General features: G+C 38.2%; 1 protein-coding gene across 1 annotated transcript in view; it reads left to right on the top strand.

Moving 5' to 3' along the window:
- The first annotated feature begins 308 nt into the window (after positions 1-308).
- arhgef19 (Rho guanine nucleotide exchange factor (GEF) 19) overlaps positions 309-19,741 on the top strand; it is a 35,136-nt gene continuing 15,703 nt past the window's right edge. The window contains exons 1-2 of the mRNA XM_052092258.1: positions 309-408; positions 539-763. The gene's annotated coding sequence lies outside the window, so the exon portion shown is untranslated. The remainder of the gene's footprint in view (positions 409-538; positions 764-19,741) is intronic.

Here is a 19,741-nt window from a genome sequence, read left to right on the forward strand (position 1 = left end):
AATTTGAGCATGCCCTTTCAGCTATACTCACTATCTTCAAACTGATACTTTCCTAATTATGCACATGCACATGCACACTCGCATGGAAGGGATATTCACATACATTTTTATTCCCACCCTCCTTATTCTCCTCTCTATCTCACTAAAAACTAACCTTTCCAACTCCCTTCTAACAAACTGCCTGCTATCCACTTGCAAAGCACTGCTGTTGACACATAGGAATCCAGACCCACACACACACACACACACACACACACACACACACACACACACGCTCTTTCTCCCTCCTTGGCAGGAAGGACTCCCCTCAGAAGCAGACGACAGCTTGTGCCTCTCCTTCTTTTCCTCTGCTGGCAGGTGTTAGAAATAAAACCATAAATAAGTAGAAGAGGGAGCCAGAGACAGCATGTGAGTGGAGGACAAATGTCTTTCTTCATTTGTTGTAAAAGAGAGAGGAGGGGAGCTATGAGCACAGATATGGAGGAGAAATAATTTTTTAAGTAGCTAGAACAGTTAGTCTTCTTTTCTTCTGTTGCAGCTGTATTTTTGAGTGACTGATAAGGAGATAGAACAGAGCACTTGGATCATCTGATCTTAAGCCGCAGTGTTTTGACTGAGTTAGAGTGCAGCTGAGTGGAAACAAAGTAACCCAGAGGAACACAAGGCGGTCATGGACACTATTCCACTTCAGCCACAATCTTGTATGGCTTGGATTTACACAGTGGTGTTGGAGTCCAGCTTGCAGTCCACTGATACCAATGAGGTACTGCTTTTCTGTAAATATAATCTATGGATATCCGTTGCATGTAGGCTGATACCACCAGAATATTTCAGGGAAAGGTTGTGCACTTTATTTTTCAAGTTTATGTAAGGAAGCATTATAAATGCAGTAGGGTGTAAAAGTCGGAGACAACAGATAAACCTGGAAATAAAAGTTTTAGCGTTTTGAAAATAAATAAATGTTTAAGATTTTCCACATTTACGTTATATCACTAATCAAATGTAAGCAAATTTGTGAATTTGACCTTAAAATATTAAGTTTTAGGAGTTTGAAAAATTTAAAACAAAGACATTTTATGACATATAATAAACAATATTTTTGCCCTTTGTATAGATTACCAATCATCAAGTGCAAATTTGTGTCATTCACCATGTTAACTCCTTTGTAGAAAAGATCAGGTTTCCTTGTTTCCATTGAAGAACACAAGATGTTCTTTAAAAAATTCTCAAAACACGTTTGGATAACACGGATTATCATGTTTTGACAAACTCCATGCTAATTCCATGCTAATTCAAATGCATGCTGTTATTAAAGCAAAAAAGGGTACATATCAAATCTCAATGTCTACATTTATGCGTTCAACTTTTTATTTATATTAAGCTGATAACAGACTTGATAACTAATTTGCTTAGTGCAACTTTTGGATATTGTGAACTGTTGCCATCAGCATAATTCGACAGTGACAATGTTTAAGGTCATATAAACAAAGGTAATCTGTCCCATGGGGTTTTCAAATTGTTGTACCAGGTAATCTGTACTTTGCTTGAACAGACACTCTTGCATTGAGTAAATGTTTTGCGTTGCACATCTGATACTCATCACCTGCCTAGACAAAGCTCATGATAGGCTTGGGATATAGTCCAGTTTATTAAATCTTGGAAAACCAAGTACCAGCACTGCCCTGCAGCCCTGCTATTAGACACAATCAGATGCAAATATGCCAGCGCTACTGAGCACTTGCAAGCTACTTAATCTTGCATGCATAACAGTGCTACAGATTTAAATGAGCCCTGAAAATGCTACAGCTGCAGGGAGCAGAGATGGAAAGTGTGCATGCATGAGCTGCTGCTGTTGATCTGTGGGGGTGGTGAGTGCTTGTCCGGAACACACAGTCAGGGATACTATAAAAGAACTGTACATGTACAATCGGTCTGTGCATACTGATATTCGAACCACTGCCCCCAGTGGCAAAAGCTGGAAGTGTTACATACAAGCTAGAACTGCTACTGCGTCGAACATTGAGGTAGATGGGCTACAACAGCAGAAGACCACTTTGGACACTTTATTTGGACCATAGTGTTTCTAATAAAGTGCTCATTGAGTGTAAGATAGTTAACAGGAATGTATAATCAACCATATGCCCTAACCAAAACACCAACCCTAAAACTATCTGTCAGTAGGGTAAAAATATAATCTGGGAGGGAAAATGCAACCTCTGAATCGTGCTGATTGATTATGTGAATATAATTACTTCCTGGTTTCCTCAGGACCAGAACATGTATCTCTGAGGCTCACGCAACACACACAAAAAAAAAAAGGTAAACACATTTGAACTTATACAGAGATGCCTTATGAAAGATGCCTCTTGTCAGTAACTTGGCATAATGGGGTTGATGTCAGGGCATCGGAATATTCAGTAGCAACATGTCGACTTCCCTTAATTATGTCGGAATTTTATGCAAAGTGTTTCATAATGAAATCTCTGATTTTTGATCGCAGACTTTGGTATCTTGGCAAACCTGAGCAGAGTTTGTGACATTATTGAGATCTCTTCTAACACTAATCACATTTGCTGTTTTGGAGAAACAATTGAGAAATTAAATAGATTTCATTTGTGAATTTTCTTTCCTATGGCAAGTTATGAATAGGGCAACGTGGCAGTTCTTAAACAAGTTGAGACAGATAAAACATTTTCTACCTGCTTGATGACTTACTCAGTCATAAGTTAAGAGTACTCGCTGTTCTTCCAATGATTCATATGATAGAATGTGTGTTGGTTGTTAATGTGCATGTGTCTTTGTGTCTGTGCTTCTTATACATTTGTTTTCATTAACGCCATGTGTGGAGCATGTGTTTTGGAGTGTTTTCTTTTCTTTCTGAGTAGGTGGGTGAGACGTCCTCTTTATGACCTAGCACCTGCCTGATAGAGGGCTCTATGTTCTCTATAGTGTTGTGTGGGCAACCGCAATTATCCTAGCTGCACAGACCCAAGAGACAGAGTTATTAAACAGTAGAAGCCATTCCTTAAATTTAAAGGTGAATTGTGTAATTTTTTCGATAGAGCAGATTAATATGCAGAAAGAGAGACAACTAAGTAAGCCCATTACTTGGTTGATTCTCTCAAAGTGTAAATACTGGGGCTCTTGGGCGCTATCAAAAAATTTCAAGTACTGTTTAATTAGGAATACTTGATTGTTTTTATTAATGACAACTTTCAGGTTTAGAGAGTAAAGGTAACTTAATGTAAATTAGTAGAATAGTAAAAATTTCTGCTTAAGTTGAGTAAACTATATTTTTTAGATAACTATCAGTATTTACAGTTACCCTGCTAAAGTTTGCTTCCATGTCTCAAAACTGAAATGTGAAAATTCTGTTCTGTTTTGTTACACTAGCAGTACAGAATTTACACACTTGACATTTAAACTAGCTTCATAATATCAGAGTGTAGGTAGCTTCTTTTAGTCTTGGCTCCAAATGCCATGGGATTGTTTATCTACCTGGAAATTGAGTATGCTTTAAACCTCAAATAAAACCGGTATCATTCTCATAGCTCATGAGTGAATGTCCACATAGGGATATGGGGACAACAAAGAAGTATCACATCTCAATAAAATCTCCCTTCCTTATTCATCTTCATTCGTATTCATCCTCAACCCGTATAGAACCAGAAGCCATTGTACGTAATTGATGTGTCATACCACTGGAAATGTAAGAGATATCCTTTTAGTAACGGTGATTATCCCACACAATTATGGGTCCTGCATGAATGCAGTGAGATCAGGTGATATTCATACACCCAGACTGGCTGGACCTTGTGGACCAGATGAAATGTCTGTGAATCTCTTGCCCATCTCCTTTATCCAATGACAACCATAGATCGACATTTGTAAGAGACAAACACACCCGGGACAAGAACACGTTTCAAAGTCTTCATGGATCTTTGGTACAGGAGTGAACTTTCAATGTTGTAGGATGTGTGTTTTAGCATGGATGAAGCTGACAGGGTGTGGCTTGGTGGTGCTTTGCTTTAGTTAACACTGTTGGCAGATATGAACATCAAAGAGACAGTGGGGGTGGCCAGAACCATGGAATGTCTATCATAAACTGCGGCTTGCCGCTCCTCCAGTTTGGCCGTGCCAGCCTATGTGTTTTTGATTAATGTGTTTGGATGAATCATTGCATGCTCATATATGCAGGTAGATATAAGAACAGAAAGTGGAGGGAGCACTAGGCTCTATGGCACAGGATGTTTGGTAACAAATGCAACTTAACAAACAGGCATGTGCATGTGCTTTTGAGGCCATATATTTGTTTTCATTCTTTTCTATACTGTGTGTCCTACTCCATGAATCCACTAACAAATAGAACAATGTTATTAACGTGTTGTGTTTTTTGACATCGCACCATGGTAATACCATGTTTTTAGGACATGTACGACAACATTACTATGTTTTTTGGACATGTACCACAGCATTACCATGTTCTTTTGTATATTGTTCAATGGTAATACCATGAATGTTTTGGACATGTATTGCACAACATTTCAATATTATTTTCAGCATGGTACATCTTGGTGTCTTAAACATTTTCCATGTTTGTTTGGACATGGTATATTCTGGTTATTTAAACATGTGCCATGGTATTACAAAGTTTGTTACACATGGTATCACGATAATACTGTGGACTCTTAAAAATGAACCATACTATTACCATGTTTTTTGGACATGTTACCATAGTAATACCATGTTTTTTGGACATGTTACCTTGCTAATACCTTATTTTTTAGATACTGTATGAATCACAGCATTACCATGTTATTTTGGATATTTTACCATGTTTGTTTTATTGAACATGGTACCATGGTAACACCATGTTTTTTGGACATGTACCACAGCATTACCATTTTATATGTTGCCATGGTAATACAATTTGTTTTGTTTGTATATAGCACAACATTACCAGGTTATTAGGGGCATGTTATTTTTGGTACATTTTGGTTACTTAAACATGTACTATGGTATTACAATGTTTGATTGAACATGGTACCATGGTAATACCAAGAGTATTGTATTTGAACATGTACCACAATGTTACCATGGGCCTTATCATGTATTTTTGGACACGTCGCAATGGCTATACCATGCTTGTGGACATGTAGCAAAATATTACCATTTTCTTTTTTTGGACATGGTATCATGGTAATATTGGTTATTATTATTATTTTATATACATGTACCATGGTTATACCATGTTTATTTGGACATGTTGCCATGGTAATACCATGATTGTTTTAGACATAGCACAACATTAGCATGTTAATGTTAGCATGGTACATTTTGATCACTTAAACCATGGTATTACAATGTTTGTTTGGATATGGTACCATGGTAATACCATAATGTTTCGATATGTACGACAATATTAACATGTTTTTTAGACATGATTCCATAGTAATACCTATCTGAACATTTACCACAACATTACAATGGCCTTATCATGTATTTTTGTTTTGGACATGTTACCATAATAATACCATGTTTTTTAAACATGGTATCATTGTAATACTGTGGTTTCTTAAAAATTAACTATTGTTATTAGTAACCACATTACTATGTTTTTTTTGGACATGTTACCATGCTATGCAAAAAAATGTCCTACTCCCTGAGAGCTGAAATAAATGTTGTAAGATATCTCACCTGACTGTGACAGGTGACTCTGTAAACAGCAAACAAAAATTGTGTCTACAAAACTCTGCCTGCAAAATGTTCTCTCCTTAGTTACCCTCATTTAGCTTTCTAAATTCAGGTCAACAGGGCCGCTCCGGGTGGAAGCATGATCCAGCTCCTCAGGCCTCTGTTCTAAAGCCCCTTCTCTAAACTCTGTTTGTAAGGCTGGCCTTAAAGGACTTGTAAAGTCTGAAAATACTGCAAAGCTCACCTGCAGAATGAACAGATGGTGACGGAAGAGGTTTGGGAAGCAATAAGAACAGGCCTTGTCTGTGTGACGACATGATATTAGGGCTACAGGGCTGCCATACTCTTCCCCCAATAGTCAGCACAGATAGGATGCAGCCACACAAATAGGGTCTGTTCTTGTTGCGTGAGCTGGGACAGACGAGACTCTTTGTTTGTTCTCGGCTACAGCTTACTGGGCAATTTAAGTGGAATGACAGAAGCGGAGTTATTTGGGGAATGTGGAAAGTGTCTACATGTGTCAAAGATCTTTATTGCGACTGGGGGTCACCCATGATAATGAACTTGCTTTCTTGCAGCTCAGAAGGCTTAATGGTTAACCATTTTATTGTATTCTCTTTTTGCATTTGCAAAAGATTTGTGGCCCTTGAATTTTAGGTTGTATAAGAAAAAGAAGGAAATTATAATTGTAATAATTTGTTGGAAGTAGGATTGTTTTGAATTATTAATAAGGTTTTTATTATTTACACTTTATTTTAGTAAAATGTAAAATGTTTTGTACAGTTTGTATATTTACATTTTTCAGCATATTTAAATGTTATTTTTACATTTACATTTATGCATTTGGCAGACGCTTTTATCCAAAGCGACTTACAGAGCACTTATTACAGGGACAATCCCCCTGGAGCAACCTGGAGTTAAGTGCCTTGCTCAAGGACACAATGGTGGTAACTGTGGGGCTCAAGCCAGTGTCCTTCTGATTACCAGATTACCAGTTATGTGCTTAGACCACTACACCACCACCACTGGTGGTTTTCGTTTATGTGTTAACTGTTACACTTCTCAGGACGCCTATACTGAATACATTACATTACTTTTAATGAAAGTGGGTTTTAAAAGTTTCAATAATTTTTAAAGAATTTGTGTATTTTAGTTTATTCTTCATGTCATAAAAATTTATTTAATTTAGTTTCAGGTTTTTCCAATTATGCTTTATGCTTTAGGAAGTTAATTGTTTAAATTTACAGAAATATTAGACCACCTGACAATCTATAACAAGCTTTTACATTTTAGTAAATGCTTTTAATGTACATAAAAATATGTGTCAAGGAATCTGCACCTCCTCTCGTTAAGTATGCTCTTTCAAATGTGTGTCAGTGCGCTTGGGTGGGTGATTGTTGTTTTTTGCGTGGTTGAGTATGCGTGCACATGGTTGCGTTTGTCTATGAAAAGTGATCCTGAAAAAGCCATACCCTACAGGTATGTGTAAAAGGTCTTTCTCTGGCTCCACTTTGTGCACACCTGTTTAGTTCTGCTTCAGTTCTGTTGATTACCACAAAAATAATTTAAACTTTTCACTTCTTTGCATTAAAAATAAATAATAAAATCGAGATTTCAGAGAGGAACATACAGTAGAAGTGAATGGGGCAAATCTGTAAATGTTAAAACACTCACTGTTTCAAAAGAACAGCCAAAAGACATAAACAATATGCGTGTTATTTTTTTGTGCCACAAATGCTGTCCTAACTTGTATTATGAAATATGTATTGAATAAATATACTGATGAGCCAAAACATTATGACCACTCACAGGTGAAGCAGATAACATTGATCATCTCCAAACAAGGCCACATGTAGTCAACATGTTGAATGCAGGAGAAATGGGCTTGAAGAAGGCCTAAGTGACTTTGACAAGGGCCAAATTGTTATGGCCAGATGACTGGTTCAGAGCATTTCTGAAACGGCAAGGCTTTTGGGATGTTTCGGGAGAAACCACAAACCGGGGACAAGGTGTTGGGCACTCAAGGCTCATCGATGCATGATGGCAACGAAGCTACCCATCTGGTCCGAACTGATAGAAGGTCTACTGTGGCACAAGTCACAGTAAATGTTTATGATGGTAATGGGAAGAATGTGCCATAACACACAGTGCATCACACCCTGCTGCGTATGGGGCTGCACATCAGAGTGCCCATGATGACCCGTGTCCACCATTGAAAGTGCCTAAAATGGGCACACAAGCATCGGAACTGCACCTTGGAGCAGTGGAAGAATGCTGTCTGGTCAAATGAATCCCATTTTCTTTTACATCACGTGGATGGCTATGTACTTGTGTGCTGTTTACCTGGGAAAGTGATGGCACCAGATGCGCTTAACGTCATATTTGTGCTTAAATTATATCTGAGTATAACAGACAAAAATGGTGTGCAATTTTTCAGCTCTTTCTTTTTAATCTTGTACATTTTGTACACTTTATTGTCATGCAGTAACTGGCAGCAGCATTGATGTTGTGATTGATGAATGCAGTCATAAAATCACACAGCCTCCCTTTGAAATCTAAATCTGTCAAATGTTAGACAGCATTTGTAATAATTATACAATAGTTATTTTTTTGTTGCAGATGAGTTTTCAGCAAATGCAGCCCCTGGTCATGCCAGTCTTCTTTTTATTTCTAAATCACAAGCTACGAGGACTAAAATTCATGTGATTGCTCCGGAATTCACCAGGTCATAAAGTCATGTCGTCAACGATTGTACATAACATGTGCAGAGGCTCACTTTGGAATTTCCTGGATTTGTCTTAAAATCTGGTTTGATCTTCATCTGTTACAATAATGAACAAACATATTTTATCTAATAACGCACAAATTAATGTACTGTTCTTGTACATATTGAATACATAATTCAACCATTCACAGTGAAGGTTGGAAAATGTATGTGAATTCCTAGGCTAATGACATCAACAAAAGCTAATTAAAGCCAGGAGTTGACAAACCTGCCATCCAATTAATTAAATGAGATAGGAGGTGTGGGTTAGAGCTACTTTGACTTATAAAAAGCACTAAAACATTTTGAGTATGTTATTCACAGAGCATCTGTTGACACGGACCATGCCTCACCATAAATAGATCTCAGAAGACCTACAATCAAGAATTGTTGCTTTGCATAAAGCTGGAAGGGGTTACAAAGTTATCTTGAAGAGATTAGATACTCCTCTAACCACAATTAGACAAATTGTCTATAAATGGATATGATTTAGTACTGTGGCTACTCTCCCTAGAAGTGGCTGTCAAGCCAAGATGACTCAAAGGGCACACCGCAGAATGCTTAATGAGTTAAAAAAGAACCCTAAAGTGACAGCTAAAGACTTGAAGGAGTCGTTGGAACTGGTTAACATCTCTGTTCATAAGTTCACTATATGGAAACATTAAACAGGCATGGTTTCCATAGTATGACCACACGAAGGAAGCCGCTGCTTTCCAACAAAAACATTGCTGCGTAACTGAAGTATGCCAAAGACCACTCAGCACTCCTATGGTGTAAAAAGGGCACCGCATACCAAAATGAAAACGTCATACCAACGGTGAAGTACGGTGGAGGGAGCTTCATTATTAGGGGCTGATATGCCTGAACTGCTTGACATCATCAAGGGAAAAATTTCATTTGAATGAAGTCCCAAGTTTAACAAGATATCCTACAGAATAATGTCAGGGTGGCTGTGCACTAGCTGAGTAGAAGTTAGGTGATGCAGCAGGACAATAAACCTAAATTTCGAAGTAAATCCACTAGAGAATGGTTTCAACAAAAAAAATCCTGCTTTTTTAGTGGCCCAATCAGATCCCAGATCTTAACCCAATAGAGATGCTGTGGAATGACCTCAAGAGAGCCATTCACACCAGACTTTTTAGATTATGGCTTAATTGAAGCAGATCTGTTAGAATGAATGGTCCAAAATTCCTTCGTGAACTTTGTGTAATTATTGATATATGCGATTAATTCAATAAATTAATCATGTAATTAAAACAATTTGAATTTTTAATCCATTGACAGCCCTATTTAAATTTATTTCCCTCAGCTTAGTATTCAGAAAGAACAACAATTAAGCAATTCATAGGTTAACTCCACTGAAAAGTTGCAAACACTGTGGCTCTGTGGTGCTATATACTGAGGGGTTATCTATTACAGCTGCTGAGAGAGTGACAGTAAATTTGGAATCTTCTCCCATTTTACTGTCTTAATCCACCACTCTCTATTTTTTTCTTCTACTGGAAAGTCATTAAAACTTAATAGTGGATTTTTTCTTTTGGTCTTGGAGCAAAGGGTAAGTTAAAATAATATTCACTTCCATTCATTGCAAACGTTTATTTCCACCTTCTAAAACACAGAGTGTGAAAAAGGTCTATTAAAACATTGCCTTGTTTGTTTGAGCATCCCGAACTGTCTGACAAAGCAACATTTCACTCAAACAATGGTGTAAATGTGGGGTGGGGTAATCTGTTTGTTCGACCAATGGCTGATGGGGAGCGTTCATTATTTTTTGCAATTCCATTTGTAATTAGTGGTGCAGAAATTACACATTTCACCTTTAAATTTAACAGATTGGAGTTAAGTATTGCAAACTGTGAGTTTGCTTTTAGTAAATTTAACAAGCCATATTTTTACCATAAACATTTAGCAAGATATTCACTTGTAAACTATTTAAGAGGTTTTTAAAAACTTTAGATTGTAATTGCTGCATCAACTTTAAATACAAATTATTACATTTCAATATATTAACAAATATATGACAAATATTGTGTTACAAATATTGAATACAGCCTGATGCATGGTCAGTCTTAAAGTTTAAGCAGTGTACCTGATCATATTTCAAAACAAGTAGCTTTGAGTGACAAGTCTTTACTTGTCTATATAATAAAGGGAGAGGCAGGGGGAGAATTTGCAGGCTTGGCTCACCTGCTGAGCAGAGAAAGAAAACAGGAAGCTGTGTGTAAATGAATGTGAATAGAGTGGTAAAAGTAGGTCATTGTTTCAATGTGACACAAATTAATGGAACATTAAAGAACTGATAGAGCAAATATAAAAAGGACTATGTGAAGGGTCTCCCGAGTGCAGTCATGCAGTGAATGGTAAATACTGATACTGTGCCTTGACAAAAGGACAAAAAATATCTTTGTTATTACACACTATAATTTATTGGATTGCTTTTATTTCCTTTCTAAATAATTTTTTCCTCCTTAGAAACAACTTTGAACTTCAGAAAAGTTGCCGTTTAATATTTTCTGCTATGTAGACCATTACATGAATTTAAAGGTTTTGTTTGAGCTTTTTTTTATTGCAAGGTAATTAGTTACTGTAATCCAACTACTTTTTAGTCAAAAGTAGTGTAAAACATACAATTGTTAAATTCTTGTAATGAGATTACAGTCACTGACTAGTTATTAGTTCATTCATTTTAAGTACATTACTTGGGTTCAGGGCCCAAGAATGCAGCAAAAATACAAGCAGGGAGATAAAACTAGTGCAGCATCCCAGAGTTGTTATAGGCCTACTAAATATCAGCACTCTTGAAAGTAACACTGCTTGTACAACCAGATTAGAGGACCAGAAGTAAATATTTTTTAATAAGACAATATACACTGAATGTGTACAATTAAAAACTCAATGATATTTAAAAGCACTAGAGTAAAGCAATGTGATTCTAACGATACACCATTCATTCAGAATGTATAAATCTCCAGATTAATTACACACTTAACTGCAGCATTTAATAATAGTGCTTTGTTTCCATACTCAGCACTACTGCCTGTGTGCATAACCCTCCTATGTTTGACTGGGTGTGTCCAGTATGCGAGGTGTTGATGTTTAAAGAAGGTGAGTGCACAGATGTCCAAAAAATGTGTTAACATTTTTCTTTAAGAAGAAACCAGGGGGTCTGATATGGTCTAAAGAAAATCAGCTTGTTAGAGTCATACCTTATACCAGGTATTGTCATATTGGCTTCTCTCTCTGTATTGTATTAGAGCTGAGAGGGTTCAGGACAGTGGCAATGCTTTGTGAAGGTAAAAAGGGATTTTCTTGATGGAGTAGGTGGAGGAAGGCCTCGGGTACTTTCAGGGATCAGGCTCCACACCAAACACAAACAAAGAAGCGAGGATTTAAATCCATACCTGCAATCTCTATAATAAATGTAGTCATTTTTCTTCTCTTACAATACCTTCACATATTAGCAGGATTCCCATGTTTATATTAACATGGCATGGAAAAACGTGAAATATTAGGGAGTTTTAAAATTGTTATTTCAAGAGCAGGAAAAGACGTCGAAAATAATAGAATCTTCAACCCCTCAGTTTTTGGGAAAATTCCAAACAATCATTCTTTTTGGGAAAAAACAGACACAGTAAGTATAGATAGAGTAGAGGTAGAGTGCAGTAAGTATTATGGGTAGGTAAGGATAGTTAACCCTTCATTTTGAGCGACTAAAGCTGATAATTGGAATACTTGCACACTGTACCTGTTTGAAGATTCATGGTTTATAGTCTAAAATAAAGATGAAAGAAAGAAAAATGTGCAAAAAATCCCATAGACTTCTATTAAAAGGGTCCCCAAACATATATGTGCCTTTCTACTGAATTAGTTTAAATTGCAGTACTACAATAAAAATACATAATCATGATCTATTTAAACCTATTGCATTAATTGTGAGAATAGTACAGTACTTTCTGTTAGAACATGGCTGGATCAAACCCTTTTAAAAATTTAAACTTATAAAAATAATACCTTTAATATAAAATTAAATATAAATTAAGAATACTTAACTTTTTGTAATTTTTTCAGTGTTGTTTTTTTAAAAGATCTTTTTACAACCTAAAAAAGTTAATATATTTTCAGAGAATGACAGTTCTTCGTTACACACTGATTTTCAGACTTTGGAGAACATTTACTTCATGGGAACAAACTACTCACCATGTGACCATGATGGACAGGGATGCGGTCTCACTTCCTGGTTGTATTTTTCTGATGTTGGATCTATTTGATTTGAGAATACTTTAGTTAACAAAGTGCTCAGGAAGTTAGACAGTTAAGGCTTAATATAATTTTTATTTATCTATAGAGTTTATTTTAAACCATTCCTCATCTGTATGAAAAACAAGCTGTATAACTAAGCAGTCCTTAACAAACTCAGTGACAATGCAAAAGTAGTGTTTGTTTTCTAAATACGGATGATGGGAACATTTATGTCTTTAATCATAAATTGCTACATTTTATTTATCATAAAATATTTGTGCTTGTAATATTGTCAACATAAACCATTTTATGAGATGAGATTAGGAACCAAAATTAAGGGAATACAATATAACTATGCAAACTAAATGTCACTATTACACCAGGATTTATGCTGCTTGTTCAATTTACTTATTAAAATGAATTAAAGCAACACAATTCTTGAACACTTTGTCACAACTTGATTTCATTGCATTCTATCCATTTAAATTTGTAAAATGGAAGTTAACATAATCCATTGGGACAACAAAAATACTTTTTGTGGTGTTAATGTTTCAATGATGAATTTAGGCAAGGAATTTCCATTTCCCAGAATACTTTGCATGGGATTTGACAGGGAGAGTAAATGATAAAATTAAGTGTAATTTTATGTGTTTTTGTGCAATATGAATATACACTTGTTAGTGTTTAATGTTTTGTTATGTTGGAATTTAGAATAGATTCTGTTGTTATGTTTTGGGGATTACCATTATATTGAAGAGTGGAGCTTGAGCTAACGATAAAAACAGGTAGATGTTGTTCCCTTTCAAAAAGCTACACTTATGATGCTGTGCTGAGTTAGCGCTTTGGGAACAACTTTAGGTGTGACCAGCTGTGAATATGTGTGCAACACGTCAATGAACATAGACCGGAATTTATAGCCTCTGCCGGTGACATCATTGGATGCACCTGTAGCAGAGCTATAAATAGATGCGTCACAGGTGCATCGTCAGATCTTTTGTCTTCAGATCACTCTGTGTGTGTGTGTGTGTGCTTCATGAGCCACTCAGAAACCTTTCTACTTTCCTCTGCTAGGAGTTAGATTTTGTTAGGCAGTGCACAGATACCTTTCTCTTCTTTCTCAAAAAAAAAAAGAAATACAGTTTAAAAAAAGGAGAAAATGACTGAAAGACAGAGAAAGCGATGTGTGTTCCCTAGTCTACGCTCTATGGCTGAGAGGGACACACATCAGCTTTGCTTTGTATGTTTGGGGGAAGAGTATGCTGCTCTCGTGTTGGGGCAGGGCGGGTGTGAGCATTCCGATCTGCTCACGGTCAAAATTCTTCGCGCTCGTCTTGCTTACTTCCAAGAGTCAGCGCCCTCACTTCAATCGTGGGGCTCTCGTATGTATCTGACTGAGGAGTGAGAGACGAGTCCGTCCCTATCGCTCGCTCTCTCCCCAGACCCAGCTGTTCCTTCCCGTGATCCTGAAGCGTGCTCCGGCACCTCTTCTGTTCATGAGGGGGACCTTGAATCTCTTGAGTCTGTGGACTTCGAATTACCCACCTCCGGGCATGATAGTAAATCATCGGAGGAATTACTCGAGGTGATTACTCGTGCGGTGGCCAGGCATCAATTACACTGGCCACACGAACAAGAGACCCCCAAACGCTCCAAGTTGGAGGACAGATTTCTGTCTGATGGCCAGGGGAAGGGAATGCCTCATCAGTCCCTTCCCTTCTTTGATGACCTGCCCTGCACACTATGGCAGTGTTATAGGCATACCAGGCTGATCTGCTGAAGGACCTGAGTGCGGGTGTCATGCTCAATGAGGAGGCTTTTTCCGAGCTTCGTCGAGCCACGGATCTATCTCTCCGTGCGACCAAGCAGACGGCCCGTGCCTGATAAGCCTTCCCTACTAGCGTGGAGGTAGTCCTGCACGGCTTTGTGGGGAGAGAGGGTTTCTTTAACGATGATGCCGAACCCGGCGAGAGATAACCCGCAAGTGTCTCTTCAACCGGCGGCATCCCCGAATACCCCATGTCTCAGCACCCATGATAGTCGAATATATGTCTGTGCCTATGTCTGCTTTAGTCAGCACGGAAAGACACTTATGGCAAAACCTATCAGGCATCAAAAATAAGGACAAAGTTTTCCTCCTTGATGCCCCGGTTTCACCTTCTGGTTTATTTGGTCAACAGGAAGTGTCAAAATGCATACCCATCTCAGAGAACCTGGCAGCATGGAAACTTCTGCCAGGTATTTCTATGTGGGTCATAAGAACAGTAGAAAATGGCTTCAGAATTCAATTTGCTCGCCGCCCTCCGCATTTCAAACTAGGGCTCCCTCTACCAGAAGAATCTATGCCAATAAATGGGGTGTCTTTGAAAGATGGTGCAGTGCACATAATGCAGATCCAGATTGTTTCAGTTCTGGACTTTCTGCAGGAAAAACTGTCAGCAGGCATATGCCCCGCCACTCTCAGGGTCTATGTGGCTGCCATTTCGGCTTGCCACGCCTTGATGTACGGGGTGCCGTTGGGGAGACATCCTATACTCGCTCGCTTCAATCGTGGAGCTATGCGACTGAGGCCTCCTGCTAGGACCAGGACCCCTTCATGGGACTTAGCAATAGTCCTTGAGGGTCTGGTTGAGACCCCCTTCGAACCTCTAGAGTCAGCGTCTTATAAGCGTCTGACTCTCAAGATGGTTTTTCTTATGGCGATTACCTCTCTAAAGAGAATTGGGGATTTACAGGCTCTGTCTGTCTTGCCAGCCTGTTTAGATTTTGCCCCTGGAATGGCTAAAGTGATTTTGCACCCTCATCCTGACTACCGGTCACTCTCGAAGCCTTCTGCTCCACGCCGTTTACAACGCAGGAGCAGGAAAGACTTCACAGACTTTGTCCAGTCCGTGCCCTTCAGACTTATGTCCACCGCACTAGCCAGTGGCGTAAGTCAGGGCAACTATTCGTTTACCATGGGGGCCGCAACAGGGGGGCGGCCACCACCAAGCAGACTATGTCACATTTTGAGAGGGATGCTATTGCCCTGGCCTATGAGGCACACGGTCAAACTTCGCCAGTAGGTATCAGGACTCACTCTACCAGAGGGGTCACCTCCTATAAAGCCTTAGCTAGAGGTGTCCCTCTGCAGCATGTTTGTGATGCGGCAGGCTGGTCCTCTCCGCATACATTAATTCGATTTTATAGTTTGGATGTTCATGCCACACCGGGCTCTTATGTCCTTGAGTCGACATCACAAGCTCATGTCTGAGACCTCTCGTGCTCTTGTGAGCTCACTACACAACCGTAAGGGGTCCAGACATCCACAGTGTGGCGGCGTGGGTATTCTCTTTCCCAAAGCACTAACTCGGCACAGCATCATAAGTGTAGCTTTTTGAAAGGGAACATCTCGGGTTACTTGACTGTAACCCTTGTTCCCTGATAAAAGTGGAACGAGATGCTGCGCTTCATTGACGCACTGGGATACCCCAGGACTGCTCTTCAGACAAAATACCTGACGATGCGCCTGTGACGCATCTATTTATAGCCCTGCTACAGGTGCATCCAGTGATGTCACAGGCAGAGGCTATAAATTCCAGTCAATGTTCATTGACACATATTCACACCTAAAGTTGTCCCCAAAGTGCTAACAGCACAGCATCTCGTTCCGCTTTTATCAGGGAACAAGGGTTACAGTCAAGTAACCTGAGACATTCACAATATTGATTGCTTGTTCGTTGAGCAATTGCTGTGCTAACTAGCATAGTTACTAAACTAGAAACTATTTTGCAGTGATGGGCCTCTTCTATTAAAATGAATGGGGGAAATTGAAATACCCGACGGCAGCCAATGGCCAGTGGATGAAGAAAGGATGTCCTGACTTACAGGAAAAGAGCCAATCACCAATTAGATACAGGAATCGCCTGTTAATCAACTTGAGAACGTGCATGCGCATTAACTATACAAGCTGGGATTTTTTTTTTCTCAGCGTAATCAGAGGTAAAGAAAATGTATGGTTACAGTTTTGTCAAAATTTACTGCTGATTTGAAATATATATATATATATATATATATATATATATATATATATATATATATATATATATATGTATATATATATATATATATATATATATATATATATATATATATATATATATATATATATATATATATTTATTTATTTATTTACTTTTATTCCAAAGGCGTTTTAACCAAATACAAGACTAAGATTTGTTTGACCATTTTTAACTCTTAAAAAGGTAAAAAATTACTAAAATATAACATGTTGTACTAATATGTACTTGTCTTGTTGTCTAGCTCACCTGAAAAACATTTAATTGCACTCAATAATTTACATTTAGTAATTTAGAAGCCACTTTTATCCAAAGCCACTTACAAATAAGGAACATAGTAAGCAATTCATCTTCCAAAAGTCAACAATGTCTGCCATTTTACACTGCCAAATTCTCAAAGTAGCTGGAATCGTACAGATGCTAACGTCAGTGAAGATTTTTATTTTAAATACTGATAAATATTCAGTGCATTTAGAGTGGATTGTCTAAGTTTTTCAGCTGGATGGATTAAGCAAATCATGTGGAGGTTGGAATCTCCTTCCACCACTGAGGAACAGACCACCAGGCGCTGCTCGTTCATTGACCACAGAGAGTGAGTTTTAACGTAGACCTAGAGGAGGGAATTGAACTAAAAGGGTGCTGTTCCACAGGCTGTTCTGAAGGCCAGATTCAAAGCCTTAAAATTGGATATGGTCAGCTACAGGTAACCATTGGAGTGAAATCAAGAGTAGGTTGACGTGAGCCCTCTTTAGCTGATTGAAGACCAGATGTGCTGCTGCCTTCTGGATCATCTGCAGTGGCTTAATTGTGTTAACTGGGAGGCCGACCAACAGAGCATTACAGTAGTCCAGTCTAGAGATGACCAGAGCTTAGATCGGAAACTGCGTAGCATAGTTTAACAGTGGCCAGCTGATAGTTGTGCAATGTGTATAAACCTCACTCTCCTGACCTCAAGAGGCACATTAGTGACTGACGCTAGGGGCTGTAGCCTTTAGCCTCCTCGTTAGCATGCCTGCCTCCCATGCCAGAGACGCCGGTTCAAGTCCCGTACAGAGCAGGTAGAACAGGAGTGTCACAACAGCCAGACAGGAAAGGTCCTGATGTTTTAAAGTGTGAACCTGCAATACTTGGAGGTTGATGAGATGAGGGCAATGAAGTTAAGCTGGTCATATATCACTACTCCCAGGTTCCAAGCTATCCTGGTTGGCGTTAGTGCAGTTGAACCAATATGAATAGTGTAAGAACACACCACTGTTCACACTAGAAGCAAGGGTCTATAGCCAATCTTTCTAAAATAATAAACCATCCTTATATTATGATGTCAACCATCTGAGCCTTATATCCAGAATATATGCCTGATATACCATCAGATATTAGGTATTAACTTTTTTTAAATAAAAGCATTTCAAACTATTTTATTTTAAGGCCAGTTCATGGCAGGAAACACCTTATGGGGCAATTGACAAATAAAGTCTATATTTTGTTTGTCACCTATATCTTGCCATCAAGTTGTGTGCCATAGTTGCAGGAGCTAAAAATTAGGCATTTGATTGTGAATGGCAGATGCCTTGATACAGCCTGAGTCTGAGCTCTCTGTCAAAGACCAATTAGAGAAGTGGTGTGAGTCTGCCTCAGAACAATATAACACTTAAACAAAAAACAAAACAAAAAAACTATCACACCACACTGTTAGATTGAGAGCTCAAACTAGTCAATATTCTTGGAATTAAAGAGTAAAAAGGGGCAAGGGTGCTTTACAGTCCATATTTGGAGTTGTGGCATTAACAAATTTAGTGCATGCATTCCTTTATCAGAATTATTGTGTGGGTTATTTCCCATTAGGAATTATGCTGCACACCTGTATGGAGCATCTGTCTAGACAGCTACACAATAAAAGAACTGTGCAGTCTTTCCCTCCATTTCAAATACAACCTATTTGTGTTAGTATTTCTATTGTTCCTGACGTTAACATTGCTCAATACCATGTTTTATTACGTTTTTGTAATTCTTTCTCTAATCATAACTACAGTGAAGAAGATGCTAGTTTTCTATTTGTTTACTTTGCAGACGCCCTGACTTACAGGAGGCCTCCAAAATTACAGGGAAATCAGATACAACAAAGACCAAATCATCCTTAATTAACATGTTGAGAACATTTGAAATGATATGTTGGATTTCACTGAAAATTGTAAAAGGTGTGAGAGATGAAATTGAATGTATGGAATAGCTGTTTCATAATGGGTTGTAATGTAGAGTATTATGGTATTCGTTTTATAGTGAGGTTTATGTGGAGCATTCACAAAATTACAGCGGCTCCTTGTACATTAGTACATTTCATTTTTGTAGCACATCTTCATGGTAATAAAATTATGCTTTATAACACGTCCAACCACTCTGTGTGCTCATCTTTGGAAAATAAATTCCACTGTACCCCTTTCCGCCTAAAGTTGGACCCAATGGGCCAAATTCCGGACAAGTGCCGCCAGGTGGAAATTGTTCCAACCTGGTATCATAATAATGTTACTATACCTATATAAAGTAACAATGACATTTATTCCCTTTCACACAAATTACAAGTAAAAGGGCAGATTATCAGATCATAAACACATATTGTTTTTGTCGTTGTTGGTTTTGCATGTCTGTTGTGAATGGAGCCCTTGCCCTGTGTGGGATTAAAAAGTTGTAAACTGCTCTTTTCCTCACACAGTGTTATGACATCTAAACACTTTTATTATAGTGCATGAAGGCCATATATTGTAATGTTTGAATTATGTATCGCTTCCTTCCCTTTAAATAAGTCCCTGCACCTAACCTATTTCACAGAAGGAGAACCAGGTTCTTTTAGTTTTAGCCTCTCGACTATCATCTTCTAATAACCCCGATTTCAGAATTATTAACTCCCCAGACATATGCACATGAACTCAAATGTATAATAAACAATAATATTTATTTACATAAAAAAATATCAAAATAATCAAATAAACGGTCT

Source organism: Xyrauchen texanus, chromosome 25, assembly GCF_025860055.1.
Source record: "Xyrauchen texanus isolate HMW12.3.18 chromosome 25, RBS_HiC_50CHRs, whole genome shotgun sequence".
Classification (NCBI taxonomy): Eukaryota; Metazoa; Chordata; class Actinopteri; order Cypriniformes; family Catostomidae; genus Xyrauchen; species Xyrauchen texanus.